Raw genomic sequence first — 12,955 nt, 5'->3', positions numbered from 1 at the left:
CCTGTCTGGAGCATTGCATTGACTAATGTACCTCATCGGCCAATTGATTGGAATTGAATTCTCATCATGGTTAATACGCACAGCGCATGACGGATAAGATCTCTTTTGCAGTTAGGCGAAATCACCGCGTCGATGAGAGATAGATCGTTGCATGCTCTCATAACAAAAGAATGAACAACACATGCATTCATCCCCCACGCCGAACACGTGCAGCTCCACTGTGTTTTATGAGAAGGTTCTTGGTCTCACCATCAGCACGGTGCGGCTGCAGAAACAACTGACACTATAGCGTAATTACTGTATGCTGTTTTGATTATACGTTTTACAAACATATGAGAGTTTAGCATCTAGAGAAAGTGACATTTTGATTGATCAATAGCATGCATGTTGAAATGAATTGCTCTGATTATTATTTACAACTTTCATGCCCTGTTGTTGCACAAACATGCGCGAAACGATGCAGACGCACACGCCGGAAGCCTCTGGTCGGTTTATGCAGTTGGACTGGAAGCTCTCACATGTTGCTGCCCCCCGGTTGGCTTGGATTAGGGGAAAAACAGGGAGGGGTTTCTAGGAGGAGTGTTTTTAGGGGCTTGATGTTGACCGTGGAGGGACCGAAGACCAAGGTGATGCAACTTCCAACTGAATTTACCGGCGGGAAGAATTAAGTCGGGGGCTTGAAGTGAAAGGCGCGTCCGCACCTCCACGCACAGATCACGCCTCTTTAATGAGGGAAAGAGGAAGGGGTAGGTTGAGTTTCAGCTCTGATCTTTGCAGCTCTGTGGAGTTTATGCGGGTAGTCACCAGCTCTAACCGTAACGTGGTAAAATCATCTTAAAGGACCTGAGTGTGGTTCATTTAGGGGTCTGGGGGGTGTCTGTTGTTTCATACCTAACCTTCGGGGTGTTGAGGCTCATATTTATGGAGATACACGTGGCACCGGTAGTGAGACCCCATAATGACCATTCACTATACATAAAGCGAGCGAGGCTGTGGGGAGTTTGTAATGAAGGGAGGGGCTTGATGGAATCTTTTTCTTAATATACTTCCTGTCTTGTCAAACACTATTTAATCAGTGAGCTCTCACATAGGTATCCCATTTCAAACCGAGTTTGTGGTCTTCTCACCGTTTGAGGTGATTTGAGCTTTATGACATGGTAAATTATTCAGAAGATGGCACACTGTGGTCATAAAGGGGCAGGTATGGTCACCAACAATACCCTGGGAGAGTGTGGTGGTTAAACAATGCTCAGTTAGGACTAAGAAGACCTACGTGTGCCAGTAAAATACCGATCACACTATAAGACCACCATCAGCCTGAACCATTGATACAATGTTGTCCTGTTGTTTGGGTCAAATGAACTTACAGTCTGAATGTAGCAGCTGAAATCAAGAATCGACCGACCAGGCAACATTTTGCCCGTTATTGTCCGATATTGATGAGCATAGGCCAACTGTAGCCTCAGTTTTTCTCAGTGTGACATTTTGCTGCTGTAGCCCATCTGCTTCTATGTTTAATGTGATGTTCATTCAGATATGGCATTCATCACAACTTAGTTTTATAAATACTTATTTCAGCTGTGGTTTCCCTTCCATCATCTTGCACTTGTCTATCCACTTTGCTCTGACATTAAACTAGGTCTTTTTTTCCACACAGCTGCTGCTCATTGGATATTTTTCTCTTTTTCTGGCAATTTTTTGTTAACTTGCGATGGTTGTGCATGAAAATCCCAGTAGATCAGCAGTTTCTCAAACACATAAACTACCTGGTCTGGCACCAAGAACCATGCCATGTTCAAAGTAGTGCCAGGTGATCAAACAATAATAATATTTTATAGAGACAATGATAGAAGCAGCCTTTAGAATTCAGCAACACAGACAGTACATGTGGGCCGCCAGGCAGTATAGGGTCACCCTTACTTTTTACAATATGAAAAAGAGATTGCGACCAGCTGTGTAAACTTTCTTTTTACATCAATATACAGTAATGGTAGAAAGCGTACTCTATGTGTTTAATTACTTACTTTTAATCCGTATTACCCCAAAATGTATAAAGGTATTGAATATTAAGTTTATGCCAATCTTTGAAAATAAATGTCCTGCGCTCTTTAAAAAGGTTATTTTAATTTGTTCTTTCAATTTGTATTGAAACAGATGCAATCTTAGAATCGGCATTAATTTTACACTGTATTGTGATTGTTCAAAGTCACTTAAATCCCCTTAAGTTTCACATACTGATACTCAGTATAATCTTCCACAAGTCACCTTCTCTACGTCTAGATACTAAATCCACTGAGTTACTACCATGTTATTGGTTGATTTGCTTAAGTGCTAAAAGCAATTGAGCAGGTGTACCAAAGAAAGTGAGTGTATATTGATGCGTTTTAGACAATTATCATAGAGCGCAAATATTAAAAAAAAGGTCTCTTGTTGAGGACTCCAAAAAATTTTCCACAATTTGGAAACCAACAAAATTGAAATTTATAAGTTCAGACCTCAAAGAAAACTGGAAATTCAGTAAAAGCCTAATTGGTGCATCTCCTGTCAGGACTATCTACAAGTGATAGTCCAATAAAGGAGATCTGACAGGCCAGTGGCAAGTGCAGGGGCTGCATGTTTGGAGCATAGGCTGTAGAATGTGTTGTCTTATCCAATAAAAGAGGTGCTAAAGCTCAGGTTGCTGAAAAGATTTAGGCAGATATTTAAAATAAAAATGTTCAAGGTTAGGTTGATATGTGATGAGTAAATGCAGTCCAAATCCCACAATCTAAGAATACACTAGGTGTTAACATGTAATTGGTTGCTAGACTAAATGGAAAAGTAGGGTATGTCAACAAAGACTTTGCATGCATGAATAACAGTAACCCCATTATAGACTTAGCTTCATGCGGTACTTCAGACAGGAGAACCTTTATTTCCTTGGGCGCTGAAGATTTGTATTTGCTGTGCACTGTAGGCCCCAGTTTTGACCTCCTATAAGTCTCTCAAAGGGAGTTAAAATAAAAAAGCACCTATTCACTTCAACATACATTACTGATTTTCAAAGAGGATACCATCTGATTCCACTTCCTGACAACTTCCTACAACTTCGATTTTCTGTGTTTACTAGTTTGTTGCTTAGAAATAAGTCTTAAAGGGGACATATCATGCAAAATCCACTTTTTAGCCTTTAAATGCATTTTGTTGTGTACTTGGAGTCTGTAGGAGTGCAGAAAAGTTGAATTTAGTCTCTACAGGTGTTGCGGAGATATCTTTATATTCTGTTTGGGCCATAGTTTTCAGTCCGTTCAGTTTTCTCTAGCATCTGTTACGTTTTTACAACTGTTGTTTCACAGTATTTGCTGCGGGACAGCTAAATAAGGTCATGTACTTCTGACTGATCAATTTCGCATATCCACCATGAAGGCAACCTTCAGGTCACTCCAACTTATTCATTTCCTGTTCATTGTCCAGTACTTATGTGCCATATTAGGTACCTTTGGTGGCCTACAATAGTCAGCATGGATATCTGGAGCCACGCACTACATATGCTACATGCTATTCTGTCTAAATCAAACCATTTTTTTAAATGAGCAATTATAGCTTTCAATAGAATAGACAGCACCATGACCATACTGCTGGCTATACAGGTTTTCTTCTTTTGACTATTTTTGCATGAGTGGCAGTGGTGGAGATTTAATTCCGTCTGTCTACAAAGACCTATTTTCTTGCCATCAACATATCAACCTAAATGCCAGAAGGGCCGAATGACAACTGGCATTGACTTGTTGTCTATGCCAGTTGTCATACTAACAAGATAAATAATGTATTTTTTTAAAATTTTTCTGAAAGTGGTCAGAATTGGTGGATGTTATTGTGAGTATTTTTCCCATGAGAAGGATCAAGACAGTTTTTACAGCGTGGCTCTCGGATATTTCAGTGTTGTTTTTGCCAAGCGTTTGTCCAGACATGTCTGGATGTCTGGAATTCCCAAATACTGTGGCATTAGGACATTGGGAGGGATGATAAAGGGAGACTAGGGGACAGAGCTGAACAAAACAGAAGAAAATGAGAAAGACAATATGTTTCACAGGTGTCAATAAGCAGTGGTGTTTCGATCGTCTACACACAATAGGAAGATGCTCTCATGTCAGATCTGTACACTTAAAGAGTTTAGATTTAAACTGACAGTGTTACTACATTTTACAATTTCATAAAAAAACAAAAAAGATGTAAAATAGTCACGGAAAATATAAAATTAGACTGTAGTTTATCTCCAGTCACCACTAGAGGGCAAGAACGTACAGCTCAGCTTTGCTATTTGACGTCAATGGTTCAACGATGTTTTAGTCCTAGCAAAAGTGCTGCCTTGTTAGACATAGAGGAGAAATTATTTTTATAGCCATCAGAGGATACCATATCTGAGCTCAAATGAATTTGTAGAGTGAAAATAAGATGTAGGAATAGCTTAAAATTATTTTAAAATATATAGCAAATGGTGTATATATATTTTTTAAAGAAACATGTTAAGTAGATTAATATGCAATAAGAAGACATACTTTTTCCCTCTCTTTTCTTTCTTTCGAAAATAAAAAGTCTTGAAATCCCTGCTAACATTTGTGAAGTTTCTTGATCTGATGAAAAGTAAGCTTGAACTTGTAATATTTAAATTTTTATATTGTATTCACTCCAGACAGATGCGGGGAATAGATGGCCTTCCACTTGTAAACTACCCCTTGATATGACAATTTCTTTCATGGATGCATTTATTATGTTTACAGTACAAACTGCTTCTGTCCAGGAAGAAAAACAAGCTGATCAAGGGCAGTATGATCATAACTTTTATGCAACACTATTTGTACATTGTTTTACCATTTGATGTTTGACTTTAGACAATTAAATGTTATGTTGTAGTGCCTCCTCATACTAAAAAGATAATGCCTTATCCATGTGGAAAATGGGCACCATGAACTGTTTTACTGAAAGGACAGTATCTGATGTCTCATTAATAAATACATATTATTAAATCAGCAGGAATTTTACTTAGTACTGATGAGCTATTTGGCAAACTTGCCAACGCTGAATTTGTCTGTAATGACTGTGGTCCCATCTATATAGTTCGAAATATTATCTCCATTCACTTCACAAACAGAAAGTATTTCCTAGGCTGGACAGATTGTTCTGCTGGGAAACTGTTCCATGCTGTCATGTGCACTTTATGTTTTTTCTGTCATGTTCTTAGTTTTACTTTTGATCTTATTTTTGGAATTCCCTGGTTCCCTTTTTCTGTTCTGTTTTCCTTTTGTAAATGTCATGTTTTATTCTAATTTGTGGTTGTGTCGCTGTTTATTTGCTTTTGCTTCTAGATACAGTTTCTGACTATCTCTCACCTTTACCTCATTAGTTCAACATCTCCAGAAGTATTTAGGCTTTTGTCTGTTTTGTTGCTAGATCCTTATTTTTGGTTGCGTTCCCCCAATATACAGGCACATGTTGATAATTTACAATATTGTTGAAAGGTAAATTTATTTCAGTAATAAATTGATGGGCATACATTATACAGCTTTATAATATGAAAATATCATTATGGTTATGGCTTACAGTTGACATGAAAATCCAAACTTTGGTTAATCAGAACATTATACTAATAAGAACAATACAAATAGATTTCTAAAACAAGCTTTATGTTAAGCACCGGCCCTCAAGGACTGGAGCTGAGACCCCTGGCCTTCACAGTCATAAAGAGCTTATGCTGTCTTGACATGTTCAGCAGGCAGTTACTGAGAAAGGTAAGCCACAGAAGATTGTTGCTAAAGATGCTGTATCACGGAGTGCTGTATCAAGGCAGATTAATGGAAAGTTAAGTGGAAGGACAAATGTGATAGAAAAAGGTGTCTAAGCAACAGGAATAACCACAGTGTTGGGAGTATTGTCAATCACAGGTCATTCAGGAGTTTGGGGGAGATTCACAGGGTGTGGACTGTGGCTTGAGTCGTAGCTTTAAGATCCACCACACACAGACGTGTCCAGGAAAATGGGCTACAGCTGTAGTATTCTATGTGTTATAAGCCCATCCTGAACCAAAGTCAATGCCGGAAGCTTCTTACCTGGGGTAAGAATAAGAAGGACTCAATACTCAATTGTCCAAAGTCCTTCAAGTTCAGAGTGAAGTTTCTCCAGTCTTTTGATTTGGGTCAGCAACGTCCTCCGCTGATCATTTGCAGTAACTAAGTACTGTAACTAAGCACAGTAATGGAAAGTTGAGTGGGAGGGGAAAGTGTGGTAGGAAAAGGTGTAAAAGCAACAATGATAACCACAGCCTTGAGAGAATTGTAAAACAAAGGTCAATTCAAGAGTTGGGGGAGAGTCACAACATGTTAGCTGCATCTGGATTCTGTGCTTCAAGACCCAACAAGTACAGATGTGCTCAGGACATTGGCTCAAGCTATCATATGCTCAGTAACAAGCCCTTTTTTTTGTAATTTTGATGCTGTGCAACATTTGGCTTTGTTTGGCTATACATAATTATTAGTTTATTAAGTGACAAAGCAATTATCAACAAACTTGTAATTTGATTACAATTACCAAGTCGGGGCACCACCTGATTATCAGGAATTAATAGCTAAACATCTCTAAGTCCCTATCGGTTATTGTTTTATGAATACCTGCTTGGTGAGGTGGTATTATACAACAACAGATGAAGGAGGGAATTTGCTCACTGGTGTTCTCAAACAACAAGCCCTGCACACATATACAGAATAACCAACTTCTCTCCAACATACAAGAATTTCTTAACAAAACACTCAAACTCTTCAACCAGGCTAGTAAAATTAAACTAAACTACTGAATAAATTAATGAAATAATAAGAAAAAATTATGAATTACGAAAAGGGAAACAAAAGAATGAAACCAAAAGCAGTGATCAATAGAAACCTTTATTCCTTAATAAACATATTCACAGTTGAGTGTGAAAATGTTCATTTAAGAACCAATGCTTGTTTTGAAGAATTTCGACTGAGGCCAAATTAGCTTAAAAATGTATTAAGAACAACAATTTGTATGCGTTGTATGTGTGACTGACTGACTGACAATATTTTACCAAATTTGAAATCAATACCCATTTGGACAATTGATTTTTAATGTGGACTTTGCCATCACAGTGACTGAATGTGATTGAACAGAGTAATGGTCTCCCAAGATGGGAGAAAAAAAAAGCGTTTTTGGACTCACAATATAGCAAACAAACGGATACAGACTCACAATTTGGCCACCTTGACAACAGGCATGATGATGTCACATCCTGATTTGCGATTCGATTTAATCCTTTATTGTCATTGTCAAAATAAATGTGACAACAGAATGTTGTTCGGAGACTTCATACACTGCATAGCCAATAGTGCCAAAACTCTTTTTTCATGAACAAAACTGTAGAATTGCATTATATACAATAATATGCAATAATAATTCAGTGTAGGCATAAGTGTAATAAACAGTAACAGACATGCTGCATCAAATAGAAGTCTTAACAACACAGAGACACATATGGACCTGTATCTTCTATCTGAGGGCAGTAGGTGGAACAGGTGATGCGCCAGGTGGTGTTGATCACGCATGATGTGATGGACTCTCCTCAGACAGCAAATGGTGTAGATGGTAGTGATCTCTGCAAGAGTAGCTCCAGTGGTCTTTCCTGCTGTTTTACCATCTGCTAGAGTGTCTGCTGATCAGCCTTAACACAGCTGTACAACCACACTAAAGGTCCATAAGGTTAAAACACTGCTGATGGCATGTTATTAAAGTTTGGGATTTGGGCACTCCTCAACTTCCTCAGGTAGTACATCGGTTGCTGTGCTTTCTGTACAGCTGAGGAGGTGTTGGTGCTCTATGACAGGTCCTCCAAAATGGTTACTCCCAGGTATTTGGAGTTGGACACTCTCCACTGCCTCATTGCGAATGAAAAGTGAGGAGTGGTTTTGTCTGTTCCTGTGGAGGTCAACAATAATTTCCTTGGTCTTCTTGATGTTTAGAACTAGGTTATTGTTCTTACACCATGATGCCAGATGTTGCACCTCACACCTGTAGGATGTCTCGATGTTGATGAGGCCGATTACTGTGGTGTCGTTGAGAATTTGACAATGATATTTGAAGGAGAGGAGGTGGAGCAGTCATGTGTGAATAGAGTGTAGTGCAGTGGGTTGACCTCACATCCTTGGGGGGCCCCGGTGTTAATGAGAATCGAAGATGAGGTGTGTCCTTCAGGCCCCATTGTTTTATCCTAAAATAATTTTCTCTGCATGGATACAACCTTTTACGTAAACTGTTCTGGTGAACAGGGAGATGTTCGATGGTGCAGTGAACAGTGAGCTGGACAAAGAAGCTGTGGTGGCTGCTCTCGGTCTAGCAGCTAGGGAGGGTTTCTGCTCAGATTGCACCAATAAAAGGGATAATACAGCCTTGAGTGGATTGTCAAGCAAAATTCATTCAAGAATTTGGGGGAGTTTCACAAGGTGTGGACTGAAATTTGAGTCTGGCTACACAGACACTATTCACAAACGAATTCTACTTAGGGCTACAAGTGTTACATTCCTTGTATGAAGTCACTCCTGAATCAGAGATGTCAGAAGCTTCTTATCTGTGCTAAGGAGAAGAAAAAACTGTAGTGGAGAGGCACAGAATCCATGTTGCTGGAAGTCCAGTTTAAAGTGTCCACAGTCAGTAATAATTTGGGGTGCCTTGTCATCTACTGGTGTTGGTCAACTGTGTTTTCTGCAGTCAAGAGTCAATATAGCCATCCAACAGGAGATTTTAGAGCTTTTAATGCTTCCTTCTGCTAGCAAGGTCTATGGAGAGGCTGATTCCTCTCCAGCACCTGACCACACCAACTGTGACCTGAACCCCATAGAGAATCTATGAAGTATTGTCAAGAGGAAGACGATACACACAAGACCCAACAATGCAGATGACCTGAAGGCCGCTATCAAAACAATCAGGGTTTGCAGTAAATCTTAGCAGTGCCATGCTAAGCGGCTATGCTATGCCGCATTGATGCAGTATTTCATGCAAAAGAAGACCCAAGCAAGTGTTGAGTGCATTGAAATGAACATACATTTTAGAAGCCTGACATTTCTGTTTAAAATCTCACTTTTTTGATCTTATTTAAAATTCACATTTTCTGAGACACTACATTTTTTGGGATTTTTATTTACTGTAAGCCATGATTATTAAATTAAAGATATAATGGCTTGACATATTTCATTCTATGTGTAATGAATATACTGTATATATTATATGAGTTTCACATTCTGAAATACCTGGTTGTTCCTTGTTATTCACAAGGACTGCAGCATCTATTGCATCACTTGGAAAAAGTTTCATCCTGGGACAGTGGACTTATGATACATTTCATACTCTCTTATTGCTGCAAGAACAGGTTTGAAGCACGTCTGATCATTATTCCCGTGTCTCTTTTAAAGAGAGTTTTAATTCCTCTATAAAGTCCTGTTTTCCAGTCAGTGCTCAGAGTGAAACCAAAAGTTGAAAGCTTTAAAAGTGTGCAACAAGTTCTTAAATAACCATTTGCATCTATAATTAGATTTCTATTTCTTCATGTCTTTAGTTGTGTTTCTGCCAGTTGTGATCATGTTTAATGCTTTAATGTTGTGATCATATTTAACTTTGAGAAATAAGAGTGAAATAAAGAAAAATAACTGTTTTTGAATACACCTTAAGTACATGCATTGAATACCACTAATATTAATAAGGCAAAAGTGACAATTAGGAATGTTGGGAAAAACATTTGTAAAAAAGCACTGTAAAAATGTTAAGTGAAGATAATTTGGACTAATCTTACCTAAAATACTCAGCTAATATTAGTGATAGTATTAGACAAAATATTTGGGGCTTGTTCAGCACCCTCCTGATTTATTTACACCCCTGTCAAAGAGGTGTAAAAAGCCTTCAGATTAATGTTTTATTGCAGTATTCCAAGGGGCAAAAATAATATTATGAAAATGCAACAAAAGGTTGTTCTTGCCCCATCAAAGAGAGGAGGATGATATAAGAGGCGCTCTTTATTTGCATTTATTTGAGTTTGACCAATACAGTTCTGTTGTTCTGTTCTGGTTATTGTTTCATGTTCAAGTTTTTTGTTCTTTTTGGTAGGCACTTGCTTGTGGTGTTTTTTTTTTTTTTTTTCTTTTGCTGTTTTAACTCTGTACATCTTATAGGTTGAGAACTCGTGATGTTATAAAACACTGCAACATCTCTCGTCATCTCAAAAGGAAGTCTTTCTCAGTAGCACTATCCTACAGAAGCCCTGAGAGGCAATTGAAAAAAAACAAATTCATTGAAATATTGCAAAGTTTTTTTTTGTGCTGCCCTCAGTCTGAGTCTGTAATTTTTGCATAAACGTTGAAATATTTTAATCTTTTTTATATTTTAATTTTTTTTTCACTTGCCTTTCGGGGCTTCCATACTATCCAGTTACTGTCAGCATGTGGAGAGTACTTGGATATGTAAAAATAAATAGTTATGATGTCGTTGCCCTGTTGTCTTCATGGAAATTGCTAACAAAGACATCAGGCTGACCAACACTATTTGTTTGCACTAGCACTGTAGAAGCTGACGCAACTTTTATGTTTATATGCCAGCAATTTTTGGGACTTGGTAGAAAACGAAATTGTGATGGAATGACCGAAAAGATAGAAAGGATTTGTACGAACAGTGAGACAAAGGTGCCTAATCCCCTTAACTTCATTAGTGCTGAAGTTAGCATCTACCTTTAATTAAAACACTATTTCACAGTTTTGTAATGAGTCTGTACAGTATTTGATCATGCCTTCCCCAAAAACATGAAACACTTATAAACATCAAAGTTATACTGAATAATTATACACTCAACAGGATTACAGCTGATATTTAGGAAACCTGATTTATATTTGTGAAAACACAACAACGGAGCATTGTTGGCATTAGGAGCACCTTAGAATAATCTTTAAATAGGCCTAAATACAATAAATACAAATATGAGGATTCGTCAAATAAACTGGAATCAAAACAAACCAAAAAACATTGAGGATTTTATTTTTCCCAGAAATATTGCTAAACTCTGGTCTCGTCCCATTCTACTAAACCCAATATTGCACATCATTTCGTCCCATCATTAATTAATCTTTGCAAAAGGGGGTTGAAAATAAGCCTCATGTTGGCTTCTGCAAGTGTAGCTTTCTGATATAAATAAGTAGGTTGTGGGTTTTTCTAGTGCATTCTTGTAGGTACCAAAATCATTAAAATTTCACTGTAAAATGTTTTATCTTTAAAATGCATCCCCATAGTTTTCCCATTCTCATTTCCACTGCACTGTTGACAGAATCAGTCGGTTTTTTTCAGCTTTTCAAAGTGATTTCAGCTTTGCCGCCTCTGTTCACATGGTTCTGAACACAAGTTAGGTCTTAGTTAGGGCTGCTTTGAGTGCTGCGTTAGTTGTACTTGGCAGTACATATATATGAGAATAAGGCTTTCTATCACAACCTAACAGAACTTGTGGAGTCCTAATCTTGCTGCCTCATATTGACCTCATTGATAATAGACACAACTGCTTTGTGAGGCAGTAACAATATAACGCATTGTAAACATGGCTAACAATAATGGTTGCTGCTTTGTTTTCTTCAGGCTGTTGTGTTTTACATTTGTGTCAGGCGATGAACCAGAGGCTTTCACACTGGCTGACACAGTAAATATGCAGACCGCAAGTACAGAAGCAATGTTTGACTGCCAGTTGAGAATGGTGTTGCTTCTCTCTGTGAGACAAGTGTTATGTTTAGTTTTACTCGTGTCTTTAAGTTATTGGCTCCAAAGATTGTGTGGCAGGAATTAAAAATAACAACAAAGCCATCTATCCTTCTGCTGTATGCCTTCCTACTTTCTGGTATCTGTTCAGCAGTACAGAGGATCTCAGGATACAAACCCTGAGGACCAAAATTTTACTTATGCTGCAAATATGCAAATATGTGCAAAACTTGTCGATATTTAGAAATTGTCGATAAAACACAATTTCGCTGTTACGGTGTTTACATTAAATAAGAAATGCAATTAAAACCACAGGGGAATACGTTTGTTCATGCGATAACATCACCTTCCAACTACTTCCTGTTGTATTCTTCATCTTTTTTGCCAGTAACATCTGGTTGTTGATCACATTACTCCTGTGATGCGAAAAAAGTGTTTCCATTGCAGTTTTGGGAAATACACCAATTTCGATATGGCCAGAAAACCACCTCATCCTAGCTCAAAAGCTTTTAAGTGAAAAACGTGAGTTTTTTAGATATTGGCATGTTTCCATTAAGCAAATGTATTTTCATAATTACAATTTGCACAATTTGATGGTCAATCGAAATGCAGTTAGTGAGACAAAATAAAATAATAAAATTTTTCAGAGACACGTTTGAAACACTACTGACCTGTGTATTGTAACAGAATGTGTGTCATGGTGTGACATCCTTGGACTTGGTTTGTGTTTTTGTATTAACCGTTCTTAGGTCTATGGTTTCCTTTATTGTTAATTAGTTCCACCTGTCCCTTATGCCTCCATGTCTCATTGCCACACCTGTTCTTAGTTCCTGTGATTACCTGCCTTTGTTTTCTCCCTGTATATTAGTTGGTCTGTGTTCTTTGTTCCTCGCTGGTTCCTCTGTCACTATTCCTCATTCACTACCCCTGTTTATGCTCAGTTTTGCCACAACTGTGTACACATTTAAGTTTTTGGCTCGACTCATGTTTGTATTTGTTGGATTATGTTACGCTTTGGAGACCTTTAATTAAAGAAAAGTCTTCCTCTTATCATGCGGCTGCCAAGTTCTTATCTGCACTTTGGTCCGATCCAAACCCAGAACGTGATAATGTGCCATATTCATTTGCATTGATGATGATATAAGATTATCATGCCTGAACAATTTTGTTGTTTTTCCTTACCTGAAAA

General features: G+C 38.0%; 1 protein-coding gene across 1 annotated transcript in view; it reads left to right on the top strand.

Annotated features, from left to right (window-relative positions):
• The first annotated feature begins 613 nt into the window (after nucleotides 1-613).
• The window catches only part of slc6a9 (solute carrier family 6 member 9), a 95,623-nt gene continuing 83,281 nt past the window's right edge, over nucleotides 614-12,955 (top strand). Inside the window, exon 1 of the mRNA XM_047367210.1 lies at nucleotides 614-746. The gene's annotated coding sequence lies outside the window, so the exon portion shown is untranslated. The remainder of the gene's footprint in view (nucleotides 747-12,955) is intronic.

The sequence above is a fragment of the Girardinichthys multiradiatus genome, chromosome 6, assembly GCF_021462225.1.
Source record: "Girardinichthys multiradiatus isolate DD_20200921_A chromosome 6, DD_fGirMul_XY1, whole genome shotgun sequence".
Lineage (NCBI taxonomy): Eukaryota > Metazoa > Chordata > Actinopteri > Cyprinodontiformes > Goodeidae > Girardinichthys > Girardinichthys multiradiatus.
Note: the sequence above shows the minus strand (reverse complement) of the source record. Positions and strands in the feature narration are given on the sequence as shown.